The 10,893-nt window shown below is 38.5% G+C and overlaps 1 protein-coding gene across 5 annotated transcripts in view; it reads left to right on the forward strand.

Annotated features, from left to right (window-relative positions):
* Window positions 1-3,617, forward strand: part of KHDRBS3 (KH RNA binding domain containing, signal transduction associated 3) — a 93,546-nt gene extending 89,929 nt beyond the window's left edge. For all 5 annotated transcript variants that reach the window (XR_012585804.1, XR_012585805.1, XR_012585802.1 and 2 more), the window contains 2 exons: window positions 84-140; window positions 2,863-3,617. The gene's annotated coding sequence lies outside the window, so the exon portion shown is untranslated. The remainder of the gene's footprint in view (window positions 1-83; window positions 141-2,862) is intronic.
* The last annotated feature ends 7,276 nt before the right edge of the window (window positions 3,618-10,893 follow it).

Genomic DNA, 10,893 nt, shown 5'->3' on the forward strand with positions numbered 1-10,893 from the left:
GTTTGATTTACATTGTTTTCTATAGTTTTTTATTTTAAAGTCTTTGAAACTTAGTAAAAATATCTTTTTTTTTCTTTTGTCAGGAAACCCACCACCTTGGACAGCCAAGAGAACAAAAACCTTAATCTCCTGATGCTTTGGTAGGTATTTTTACTCATCTGTGAAATTACTAGAGAAATAATGGAGCTTTTGATTGGGTCCATAATTCCTTATACACAAGGCTTTAGTTTACATCATGATTACAGGTACTGAGCTGGAGGCCAGCAAAAATCATTGGCTATGTTGAGTTCTGGAGGGAAAAATCGTAGTTTTAAACTATCATTAAATGGGACGTTAAACTGTTGTGGTGTGTGGACGCTGTCCTCTGGCTGTTTGTTTATTGAAAGGTAGATGTTGCTTTGACAACATTTCAACCAATTGAGTATTTCATTGGGCAGAGGAAGGTGAAAGAATATGAATGTAACTATGCTAGTAGTGTTCAAATGGGAACTTAAAACTCTCATCTGGTCAGCAAACACGTCTAAAATGATTTTTGAAAGCTGAAGAAAGCATTTTGTAGAATAACTTTTCTAAGACAACCATTTCTGTACGAGGAGCACACTGATTTTTGGCACAAATAAAGGAGGACAAGTCTATTGAGAAACATTATCTGAAGAATAGCTAGCGTTACTGTTTCTGGTGAATTCAATATATAAAGTAAGAAATAATTTGACTGTTTTTATGCTGAGCTTTTGTATATTTTAAATAGAACTGATTTTTTTTCCTGTATTTCCTACTCGGAATGGTAATTCTTCCTGCTAAGCCCATGATCTCAGTGCCTTGATTTGACATAACTTAGGTGAATACAGCTCTGTACTTTGAAATATTGCATACATTGCACGGCCTCTGTATACAACAATAAATTTAAGAGACTGCTGTCACAGGCTAGAGAAACTTTTTGTGCATTCAAAATTGTTCTAAAGCCACTTTGTGAGTATTTTAAAGATTTAAAGCAAAGGACCCTTTTAAGGTTAGGAGAGCTTGAAGATGATTTATGCCCTCTGGGGCTCAGAGGGCAAATACTGGATACCAGCTGCTAGAACTGCTATGGCAAAACTGAGTATATAAATATCTTTTAAAATATTTATAATTGAACTGGCCAAATCTTAAACCATGTAATATGATGAGTATACAAGTCATAACAAGTTTTCAATATGAAGTTTCATATTAACCATATATGAAGAAACTTTGATGGGTTGAAACTAAAATACCTAGTAGCAGAGATGGCAAGTAGATGAATCCGTGAATCAGAAGTGAATTCAACCTTTTGTATTATTTATCCAGCTCTTTTTTACTTTTATGCTATCTTTGCTTAATGCCTCCTATATGGAGGATGAACGTACCAGTATGCATTTGTGCTACTTTTCTGCCACTCTGCCCTGAAGTCCTATAAACATTTAAATTGTTCCAGGTCCCCGTTTTGGGGGGAAAGTGTGTCCTTGTCAAATCATGCAGAGGCTGTTTGGGTGCACTGCTGTGTGACAGTGTCATATGACTGGATGTTGCAGGTCATATGAGTGAATTAAAAGAAAATTCCCCTCCTAAGAGCGCAGCCCTTGATTGGTTTGGTCACAGGCCAGGTGTCCCTCTGACAGACGATGGAGTAGCCTGTGGCTGTGAGGTGCTCCAGTTAAGTAGCTGAGTCCCACCTTGACAGGAAAAATTAACCGTTTTAGTCCAGTTTTGTTCTTTTACTGAGTTGCAAGATCTAGATTTGACACATCTAAGAAAGTCTGCTTATTTTGCATGATAGCTGTATGAATTTTAAATCCATTAAGGCAGCCTTCCAGTACTTAAACAGGGCCTACAGGAAAGGTGGAGAGGGACTCTTTATCAGGGAGGGTAGCGATAGGACAAGGGGTAACGGTTTTAGACTGAAAGAGGGGAGATTTAGACTAGATATTAGGAAGAAATTCTTTACTGTGAGGGTGGTGAGGCACTGGCACGGGTTGCCCAGGGAAGCTGTGGATGCCCCATCCCTGGAGGTGTTCAAGGCCAGGCTGGATGGGGCTTTGAGCAGCCTGGTCTAGTGGGAGGTGTCCCTGCCCATGGCAGGGGGTTGGAACTAGATGGTCTTGAAGGTCCCTTCCAACCCAAACCATTCTATGATTCCTTTTTCCAATGCTCCAAATAAATACATCTTATTTCTCCTATGAAAATTTGGGTTTCTATCTCTTAAAAATGTGTATCAGTTCTCACATCCTATACATGTGTGCACAATAAGCTGCATCAGTTCAAACAGCTGGCATTAGATCTTCTAAGAAACTACATATTTGTGGTACAAAATGTCCCTTGACAGTTCCTGAAATACCATGCACTAGCATTGTGTTCTGCTATTGCAATTTTTTGTTTTTTTGTTTGTGTTTTTTTTTTTTCCTTTGGAGTAATCTATGCAAAGAAATCCTTTATGTTTTGAAAAGAGGGAAAAATAATCTAAAAAGATCCTTAAATTTAAAAGAAAAACCCAAGCAACAATGTAGAAGGCAGCCTTTCTTTTATTGTGACAAACTAACCTAGGAGTGTTCATCCATTCTGGTAGGGTTTTGTGTTCTAACACTGGTCAACTTCTGTGTTACTTGTCAAACAAGTAATGGTAATGATTATCACTAACCATATTATTAATTTGCCTTTATTGAACCCTTTCATCACATTTGCACTGAATTTCAATGATAGCAGTTCCTGCAATGGTTTCCATAAATCTACATACATTTAATATATGCATAATTGCCTGATCCCACTGCTTATAATCTGACAGTCTTCAGAGAATTCATAGTTGGTAGTGTCGGGATGTATACAAATAAATTATATTTTGCTCTTTTTCAGGAACTTCTGCCATGTTAATTACGGACTGCTTAGAGCATTGTACTTACCCGTGTGCCTAGACAACGATGAGACAGGCTACGGAGTACGAAAACCCTATTCTGTATTTCTTGTATTAAAGCCTTAAAGTATATAATGTTATAGACTTTTTAAAATAATGGTATATTTAAACTCTTAATTGTTTAGTGATGCAACAATATTTTATTTGGAGCTCAATAAAGAATTCTCATCTAAGTTCCTGTTACAAAGCAATAATGCAAGCTCATGTCCCTCTAGTCTGTCTTTTCAGCCTTACGCAGCAAGTGTAAGAGAGCACGTGAAGTCTCATGACTAGAATTTAAATGCTTTTGGAAATAGCTTGTCTAATGTGTGAACTGACATGGATAAGTTGAAATGAAGATTAGTGTTTTATGCTGAAGCTTTTCTTCATAGCTAATTATAAATGGGCTCTACTCAAAACAAGACTCTTGGGTAGAAATGATGATCCAACTTCCGTTTTCTTCAGAAACTTTTATAACATGAAGGTGTTTTAATCCCTGTCAGTTATACTCTGCTGCTTATTCTCTTTCACTTGGTGTTTGATGCATAGAAATGTTTTCTCTAATATACAGTCACAGGTTTTTCTAGTAGTAGTCTTGGATGAGGCTTTTACACCTTGATAGATCTTGTACCTAACAGTCAAGTTTCCTCAGTGCTTTCTCTGTTTTATATTAATTGTGATTGTGATAATTTGTAACAGAAATAAAATTCTGATAGTTTATTTTCTTGTCGTCTTTTTCCTAAATACTCCTTGCGAAGATGAGTGTCCCATCCCTCAGTTATGTTTCTATCAGATGCATTTTTCTTCACTGAATCTCATTCATCCCAAGAAAAGCATAATTTGGGTGTCTCACTTATTTTATTTTGAAAATAAGCAGTATCACTTAGCAGTTTCACACCAAATGCCTGCTCTTCAATGTGTATTCATAACTTCTAATATCATATGCTGACTATTGAAGAATGGCTTTAAAATTTGTGGGCATGTGGAGAAAATTAAGGTTTTTCTATTAAACCTGGTACTGATCAAAGTGGCTTAAGTAAGATACCATTTTTAATAGATGAAAACTTTGACAGTTAAAAAAAAAAGTCTGTATTTTTAACCTTCAAATATTTAAGGTGATTTTATCAGTTAATGTTCTCAGAATCTGGAAAGATTTTTCCCTGCCATCATCTCTCACTAGACTACAACTGCGTTTCTGTAATGTTTTCCACAGCAAGCAATAGTAATTATTTAAATTAGTAAACGCAAAATCCAAAAACCTTTGAGTAAGCGCAAGAGATGTATAATAATGATTCCCTTCAGACTGACAGGCAGGAACCTCTGGTGTGGAACAGCACCTAACATTTGAAATGCTAGCCAAGTATAAAAATTGTATATAGATCCTGTGGGGGGAATTTAGATAAGCAGAATGCAATTTCACTTGCTGTAATTCAGGCCAGACAACAGGATTGGCAACACAATCTCATTTGAGGAGTGCTATGAGCTTTTTAATGAGTGACACATCAAGCCTTCCACTCTGGAGTCGGGAACAACAGAGCTTCTTAATGTCAATACTAAAATATTTTGCTAATATGATTTACTTTAATATGCGGCTATCAAAGCTATCTTGCAAATCTGGTATTTTTTCTGAGATCTTGTCTGGTTGCTGAGTGGCCGAACACAGGAACAGTTAGGGTCCAAAGTGGGCTGGCTACAGTCTATCCAGCTCTCTGTCTTGCAAGTACTTTGCTTGATCTCACTAAAAACTCAAGGACCGACTGTTTCTGTGCTGGACTTCATTCATGCTGGTTTTTATTATCACTAAGTGGAGATTGATGTATTTCTTGTGGTTGTGTTTTGAGTGAAATGTGGGTATCATTGGGATAGTTCTGGCATTCACTTCAAGAGACCGGGTGTATATCTGCATCCTGCCCGTGCTGTTGTTGATGACTTTAACCTGCACTAGGAGGCGGTCCTGATGCTCTGCTCCGTGATACAGTTCTACATGACATCGCCTTACTTAAGCTTTTAAACAAGGACGTGAGCCTGCTGCTTCAAATGCATTGTCCAGTCTGCATCACGGTCTTTCCAATAGCATTTCTCTTACTGTGGGGATCTCCGCACATTTAGGTACATAATAAATGTATGAAATAATATTCTGTGACAGCATGTATTAAAACAAGCATCAAGGCCCTACGTCTTTATTAATGATGTTGCAGAGCGTTCTTCTCAAGTTGGAACTTACCCTTCTGGGCAAAGGAACTGAAGATAATTTAAAGACCAAAATGCAAAGTTAATATATCTATATAATGATTGCTGATAAATAGGATCAAGTGTGCCCTTGAGTGGTTTTTGCTTCCATTTCTCCACACAGACCTTTGCTGGTTATTGTACTAATTTAGCATTACAGTTGGATTTTTGTAGCAGGCTTACAACTGTGTGCTGAAAGGCCCAACCATAAAGTAGAATTTCCAGGTTACCAGTGTCCAAGAACCTCAGTGCTGCTGCAGCCGAGCAAATGCACACCAAGAATCAGAATATCTTGACTTCATGAAAAAGATTAATTGGATGAATGGGCTGAGAATCATTTTCACAAGCTCAGCAGTTTTGTCCAAGACAGCTGCATTTGTTTAATGGGGAGAAAAACCCCTTTGGTAATGGAAATTATTGAAGGTATTTAGCGTTTAAAGCACATATTGCTAAGATGATAAATGTTTGTGCAGTCTCAGATACTTCAATGAGTTTGCGGTGCATTGACCCTTGTCTTCAGGCAGGTTTCCTCTATGGCTGCAAGTCAAGAGAACATCTCTGGCAAACTCGGGTTTTAAAAATGCTTAGAAACTGTAGCCGAGGGCAGAAATAAAGCTGCTTTGCTGTGTCGTTCTTTTTTAGGTTCCTCACTGGGAAAGTATTAAGAAAGTACGAAATCTCTGCATTCCTAAAAATAGCAAATTAGGGAAGAGGCTTAATGGAAACTTCCCCTTTTCAGTCAAAGATGTGCTTGAAAATTATGAAATTAAAATAATTTAGATTTAATAAAGGTTTATGACAAAATTTCACAGGAATCTTTATATCCAGTTATCAAAATAACTCATGCTCTTTCAAGACAGGAAGGTACTTAACTAAAATTCCTGACGAAAGAATGTTCTGCTCTTATTACCCTGAGAGAAATCAGATGTAAATCAGTCCTTGGAGTTGCGTTTCTGGTTTTGCAAATCTAAACCGTTAACTAGTTCTTTATGCCTAGAACCATTTGGTATTAAATAGCTAAAATGAGCTTATCTGTATATTCTTGCTGAAATTCAGAATCAAGAGAGAAAGTTTTCACCTGAAGTGAAATACTGGCCCCTTTGTGAAGATAAAGGGAGGTTGTTGGTTTGGGTTTGTTGTTTTTTTTTTTTTACTGACCTTCATAGACTTTTTTTTTTTTCCCCCTCACTTTTATGCAAAACATAGTGAATGGCTCCAAATGCTGAGTCAAGCAGCCAACTATGAACTCAATAGTTCATTGTCTGCTATGGCAAAAGAGTAAGTGACAACTTGTGCTATTGCTGTTGATCTGTTTGTAAAACATCCTGATGCCCTAAACATGTCATGAAGATCATGGAATCACAAAATGGTTTGGGTTGGAAGGGACCTTCAAGATCATCTAGTTCCACGCCCCTGCCATGGGCAGGGACACCTCCCACTAGACCAGGTTGCTCAAAGCCCCATCCAGTCTGGCCTTGAACACCTCCCGGGATGGGGCATCCACAGCTTCTCTGGGCAACCTGTTCCAAAGATGAAACACTCGCTTTTTATTTGTTTGATAAATTGCCTTGTTTCTTCTCTCTTCTATTAAGACTTGGGGTTTCTTAATGTGGAGGTAACTGTTTTTTACCGAGAGAAAATATGCAGACCCATCTCACAGAATTCACTATTCTTATTAAGGATATATTAAAAAAAGGAAGGCAAATACATTTGTCTCGTAAGTTCATTCTTCTGATAATATGAGTTCAAAAACCCATGGGTGAAGATGCTCTTGCTACAGATAGTAGGACTGCTACGGAATTTCACTGCTGAACATACATTCATGCACTTTGGGCTTTTACCGAATTATTCTGCAATGTTCATATCGATATAAGTACTTACTGTTTTAAAAATTTGGTAGACCTTTCAGGATAGTTAATTACAGGCTTGAAAGCAAATGAGAAGACTAAGTATAAACTATGGTGAATGCTGCCTACGTGCATATTGGAAATCATCTGACTAATGATGACGATCAGAATTATCCACATCTGAAAGTTAACCTTATTCTGTTTGGTGTAAGTTTCACTTTCTCACAGCACTTGAGGCTCTGACTTGAAATGGTTTGAATAGAAAATTCCCTTAGATACTTAAAATATTCCAGTGATGATTTTCTCGTACAGCATATTAATAAGACAAGCGTGTGTGGTTTTTTCATTATTCTCTTGAAGACTGTATTATTGTTTCATCAGAAATAGAGACCCTCTAAGACTGACAGAATTAAGGAAGTACAAGTGAAGAAAGCAGAGATGATCCTCAGGCAGTTACTCCTCTTGAAAGAACTGCGGGATAAATGCACAAGGGATTGTGGTAAAGTTTTGTGCTGTGTTTTACGGTGGTGCTCATGAGTTGCGTGTACTTTTTTATTACGCTCATTACAGATTTGAGGAAATGAAAATGGAAAAAATAATAAAAACATATTATACAACAGGAAACCGGATAGGGGTGGAGAAGATAAGTTGTTAAAAATCAATCTAAATACTAAAAGCCATTTTGGATTTCAAATTCTAGAATGGAAGGGAAAAGCCTTCATATTCCAGAGCATACCTTCCCTGAGCTAGCTTGGGAAGCCAGGCAATAGCTGCTGATCTTTTAAATGTCATTTTTTGGCATAGACTATTCCAAGAATTATTCCCTGGAGTTCACTCTTGATTTAGACATATTTGATGTGAGGAAGTTGAAGTGATGCATCCTAGGTCAGAGGGGTAAGAGAAACATGGGTTGCAGGCATGGTCTATGATAACTACCATTTTTTTTTCCTCCTATACCTAGCTGGTCTGGCATTGGAATCCCTCATGGGGTAGGAATAACTTTATTATTTTTTGGTGATATCCTTCAAAGGTATAAGCAGATAATTTTTGTAAATGCCACAGTCAATACCCTTTTGAAAGGTCACTTTGTGTACTCCTGAATAATATTTATATGCGTGTGTACATAATTTAACGTATTTGGTAAGGGCTTTTCAGAAGAATAGTTCAAAGGACAGAAGATGATATCTTACTGTGAGAGACTTAAAAAGCTTGATTATCGTTTATAATTGCTTGCACAGGGAGAAAATAACAAGTACTAAATGACTCTAATCTGGTAGTGGAAAAAAGTAAGAGCTAACGCTGAGTGTAAAAGCCCTGCAGTTTTAAATGAGAAATTAGGTTCAAATGAGAGTGATTAACCGCAGCAGCAAGCTACGTACAGAAGAATGGGCTTCTGTTCGCTCTTCTACATAGCAGCCTAGATTGAATGATCTAATAACCATGTCTGAACTTGAAAGTCGTGGATCCATGATTGTTGTATAATAATTCTAACCATCACAAGAAAGTGTTTTTTTTTTCCCTGATTTGCAGGCTAATAGAGTAATCTGTGAGGGTTAAGATGATCAAAATACATCCTTATTAGCAAGGATAAATTCTTCTTTTCTGTATATGTATTATATATTTATTATATGTCCTACAGCCTTTACAAACAGTGAAAGTGATGGTAAATGGCTATTTACTGATTCTTGTTCCTCATGCAAGCAACATTTAGAAATCTTGTATATTGCTGTGGTTAACTTGCAAATTATGCTTTCTGAAAAACAGCACCTACTTATCAAATTAAGTCCCTAGATTTTGTTAAAGAAAAGAAACACGCTGGATTTTTCAGTTCTAATTTATGTATCTACAACTGAGATGACAAACTCTTGACTGTTTGCTTGGGCTCCCCTTATAGCCAACCAAGAGAAATGAGCCCAAAGGATAACTCATCTTTTTGAGACAGAAGTACATTATCATAGAATCATAGAATGGTTTGGGTTGGAAGAAACCTTCAAGATCACCTAGTTCCAACCCCCTGCCATGGGCAGGGACACCTCCCACTAAATCAGGCTGCTCAAAGCCCCATCCAGCCTGGCCTTGAACACCTCCAGGGATGGGGCAGCCACAGCTTCCCTGGGCAACCTGTTCCAGTGCCTCACTACCCTTACAGTAAAGAGTTTTTTCCTGATATCCAATCTAAATCTACCCTCTCTCAACTTGAGGCTGTTACCCTGTGTCCTATCATAACGCTCCCTGATAAAGAGTCCCTCCCCATCCTTCCTGTGAGCACCCTTTAGGTACTGGAAGGCTGCTATAAGGTCTCCCTGGAGCCTTCTCTTCTCCAGGCTGAACAACCCCAACTCTCTCAGCCTGTCCTCATAGCAGAGGTGCTCCGGCCCTCAGATCATCTTCATGGCCCTCCTCTGGGCCCGCTCCAACAGGTCCACGTCATTCTTGTGCTGAGGGTTACAGAGCTGGATGCAGTACTCCAGGTGGGGTCTCATGAGAGCAGAGCAGAGTAGAAGGGCAGAGTCACCTCTCTGGATCTGCTGGCCACAGTTCTCTTGATGCAGCCCAGGATGCAATTGGCCTTCCGGGCTGCAAGCACACATTGTCGGCTCGTATCTAGCTTTTCATCCAACAGTACCCCCAAATCCTTTTCTGCAGGGCTGCTCTCTACCATGTCATCCCCCAGCCTGTATTGATAACAAGGGTTGTCCTGACCCAAGTGCAGGACGTTGCACTTGACCTTGTTGAACTTCATGAGGTTTGCACGGGGCCATGCAAACCATGGATCCAAGAGATCCATGTCCTTCTTGTGCTGAGGACTCCAAAGCTGGATGCAGTACTTGGATGTTTAAACTTTAGATGTCTGAAGTGAAGCATGGTGACTCCCACTCATATTTCTGTTCCAAATCCAGCTTTGTTGATACCTTGAAAACAATAGCAATTGATGGGGCCTGGACATAAATAGATACTTGGAGAAAATCACTGAAGTCAGCCCTCATAGCAATGTGCATAGAAGATGTGGTTTGCTACACAGTATAGAGGGGACTATTCCAAATAGGTAGGAGTAGGTGAGAGGATGCGTCTGTAACCATGTTTGTTACCTGCTGTCTGTCCTCTCTGTCCTTCCTTCAGCAAAAGTTTCATGCTCTGCTTGTTGTAAGCAGAAATGGCAGACTGTGCGTTGATGGCTTCTGCGCCGAATGTTTCTGTGACACAGCCGCCTTAGCATATTTATCAGGACATTTTCATACTCTGTGTTTGTTTCCAGAGCCCTCTGTTAAACATGGCGACATGGTTTTGTTTGTTTGTAAGCATCTTAAATCTCAGGATTAACTAGAATATTGGCTGAGAGGACTTGTACAAAAAGGGAATTTGTGGTTATGCTAGAAATGTTAGTCCCTGCTTAAAGGAAAGGTTTAAATGGGATTGGCTGAAGGAAAGTCTAAAGAGTAGAATTTCTATGCATAAAAACTTAGAATAATAGGAAGTAAAAGATTTCCTATTTCAGCCTGGTGTCTGAAATATTAGTATCCAGCCCCCACTAATAACAGTTGGATGCTACACAGAAGGAAAATAAAAATCTCCAGTGTACTTATCCAGTTACCCAGAGATGTATAAGTAAGATTAGCTCTTCTTTGGAATGTGTGCAGGAAATCTTTTAACTAGGAAACAGAAAACATACAGCACTTCTGCTAATGGAAATCTAAAACTTAATACTTCCATGCTTCTAAACATTTAAAGAATTTGCTAACTTTCAAACGCTGTTGTGTTAAGGAAGAGGTGATACATGTAGATCATTTTGCACTACACAGAAGGAGAGCCAAAACGAGCGTGAAATTTACCATTGGTGCAATTTTTCAGGGGATACTATTCTTCCAATAAGGCTTTCTATTTCTATTGAACTTGTATAATTTTGCTATGCCTCAGAAA

The sequence above is a fragment of the Larus michahellis genome, chromosome 2 (assembly GCF_964199755.1).
Source record: "Larus michahellis chromosome 2, bLarMic1.1, whole genome shotgun sequence".
Lineage (NCBI taxonomy): Eukaryota > Metazoa > Chordata > Aves > Charadriiformes > Laridae > Larus > Larus michahellis.